Source organism: Miscanthus floridulus, chromosome 11 (genome assembly GCF_019320115.1).
Source record: "Miscanthus floridulus cultivar M001 chromosome 11, ASM1932011v1, whole genome shotgun sequence".
Lineage (NCBI taxonomy): Eukaryota > Viridiplantae > Streptophyta > Magnoliopsida > Poales > Poaceae > Miscanthus > Miscanthus floridulus.
In genome coordinates this window covers 101293255-101296507 of record NC_089590.1, presented here as the reverse complement: position 1 = coordinate 101296507, position 3253 = coordinate 101293255, and positions in this window count along the sequence as shown.

Here is a 3253-nt window from a genome sequence, read left to right as displayed (position 1 = left end):
CATGAACCCTCGAACCAACTTTCGTTTAGTATTTTTATTGATCATTTTGACTTACAGAAATTGATCTACACACTTCACCACATGCATTAATATACATGTATGATGCTCATGACATGTTTTAGTAGATGATTAATGGGGTAACACCGAGGGTATTACATTTTCCTCCTACCACTAGTTGATTCCTTCCCTTGCGACGGTGGAATCGAACAGTTACAAACTTCCTGAGGCACACCACAATCTCTTAGGTGCTCTCCGTCGACGCCTAGCCATCTAGGACTGAAGAGTCCAAGAGTAACAAATGCAAATCACGAGATCGACAAATATGCACAAGTGCTCAAGTGGTGGCTTGTTCTCAATTTTGAATCTCACTCAACCCATAAGTTGAATTTTGCAAATCGGATCAATCACCCACTAAGAGAGGGTTGAAGAGTGTTCTCAAGGCTCAAAAACATGTATGATTGTCAATAGAATCAGCAGCCTCCATAGGTGGAGGCTTAGGGTATTTATAGACCCTACTCAACAACTAGCCATTTTCTAGCTGTTGGAATGCCAACACAGCACTAAAAATATGACCATTAGAAGCTATGCGAGCCGTCGGAACTCCCGATGCTTGACATGACTTTCTCACCTTGATCATCTACTTGTGCTATCTCCTTTACTTGTTCTTTCTTGGTAACCTTCTTCTTGCTTTTCTTGTCCATGAGACACAAGTGATTTGAGATAATGAGCTTGATTCATCACTTGGCAGCCACCGAGCTTGATCATCATTGCAAGAGTCTGCTAGTTGTCTTGCTGCCTTGGACATATGAGCAGTCAGATAGCACATCATGCACCTACAACTTACACTTCTTGCTCCAGCTTGGTGCTTCACTGGTTCCTTGAGGTTTCTCCACTGCATGAAGATTCAATGGATATGTCTTCCATTGATTCATACTCATATGCATCATCACATTTGGACTTTCCACATAAATCAATAAGTCTAGTCCAAATAAGATGAGCACTCTCCAAACGTGTTTGTCCATTGAAAATTGCTTCATCTAGAATATCTGTACTCAATGTACAAAAAATGACATTAATTGCTTGAGCATTGAGTTGCACACATGTCTCTTCCTCTTTTGGAATGTCTTTGTAGTTGTTGCAATCAACTATAGGAAGAGAGATGCTTACATCCACAATACGCTCAACAAGAAGACTAATAGCCCTAAAAGTATTAAGTACATGAATTGACCAAGATAGAAAGTTTAAACCATCAATTTGGAGAAGCACAAATTCTAACTTGATAGGAGTCAACATCCTTTTCTCATGGCGGTAAAGCTTTTAGTGAGACCTTGCTCCGATACCAATTGAAAGGGTCGAGGATGCCGCCTAAAGGGGGATGAATAGGCGTTTCTAAAATTAACACTTTCAAATGCGGAAACGGTTAGAATAGAAATTTCTAATGACTATGAAATTCCAACTCTTGGGTGCTCTCCGGCAACGCCTAGCCATTTAGGACCGAAGAGTCCAAGAATAACAAATGCAAATCACGAGATCGATAAATATGCACAAGTGCTCAAGTGGTGGCTTGTTCTCAATTTTGAATCTCACTCAAGCCACAAGTTGAATTTTGCAAATCGGATCAATCACTCACTAAGAGAGGGTTGGAGAGTGTTCTCAAGGCTTAAAGCATGTATGAATGTCAGCAGAATCAGCAGCCTCCAAAGGTGGAGGCTTGGGGGTATTTATAGACCCTACTCAACAACTAGCCGTTTTCTAGCCGTTGGAATATGGACACATCCGGTATTGCCAGCACAGCACTAAAAATATGACCGTTAGAAGCTACGCGAGCTGTCGGAACTCCCGATGCTTGTCGGGACTTTCGACTCTAGGAACTCCCGACTCTTGTCAGAACTTCCGACGAACCAAACTTGAGAGCACTGAAAAAGTTGTTGTGGCTGACCCCGTACTGGACGTGTGTCTCTCTTTCACTCAAACCTCACATGGGTTGGCTTGAACACTTATGAATAATCATCTATTAACATGATGCATCCCTCTTAATAGTACGACATACCTATTAACTCAAGATTAAATGAAAACAGAGTTTGAATCGCTTGAGTTGATTTCCTTCAAACCAAATGCCACAGCTTTTAATTTTTCATCAAGTGAGGGTGTCAACATTGATTTTCTTCTTGAGCATAGCCATCTTGAGCATGTGACTTGATTTCATTCAATAGATGAGAATTAACTTCAAATGTATCAAGTTACTTCTGATAGTTTATCCAATTGTATTTAATCCTCCACTTCAGTGTGACCATCATAGTTTGATTAGTACATCAACTAAATGCAAGTACTCTCTTCTTCACCCTAGCTAGGTTCCTCGGTCATCAAGCGGTTGCTTGCCCTTCACCCTTGCTTAGTACCTCGAAGCCTTTCCTTGATATCTTCACCATCTCAAGCCATCAAGTCACACTTTGTGTTGAATCAACCATAAAGCTCATTTGCATAGAAGTATTTTCATTTCAATGTAGCAAGCTTCAAATATGAGATCATTCCATATGCAATCCCTTATGTCTCATTAATCAATTCTTCAACATACTTGCTTTCTCATAAACCATAGGAATCTCACAATGAATAATCCTTGCATAAATTACATTTGCATTGTTGTCTTGTGCTTGAACTAGATTGTTTATACAACAATACATTATTGGCTTCCATCAAGTACCTGTGAGATAATCAACTTCTTGTCCAACACTTAGCAAAGGTTTAGACCTTTAATCATGTTGTCACTCAATCATCCAAAACCCACTAAATGGCTAGATACACTTTTACATATGCTGCCTGGCCTCTTCCTCTAAGCATTTTGGTGTGGTTAATTGTGGTTGACGTGGGATTTTTTAATTTTGATATATTATATTGTTTTTCGGTCACCCCTAAAATTATTGAAATTCTCAAAAAATTCGAAGAACTTGTTTAGAGACTTACAAATGAAGTATGATTATTTTTTTTAAATCACAAATGAAGTATGACTTTTTTCTAAAAAAATTAGATCTTGACAAAATATTAGCATGATTTATGACTACACTTCTATTGAGTAGAAGAATATGCAGCATGAACAATAGAAAAATAGGAGTCTAGAATTATATAGCACATGTATTAGTGTAATATAAATTTCGATTTTTTCTTCGTCCACCCCATACTGCAAGTGCAAAGTCTTGTTACCTAGGGGCGAATGCTAGGGTGGGTCGGGGAGCTCGCGCCCCCATACCGCTACCAG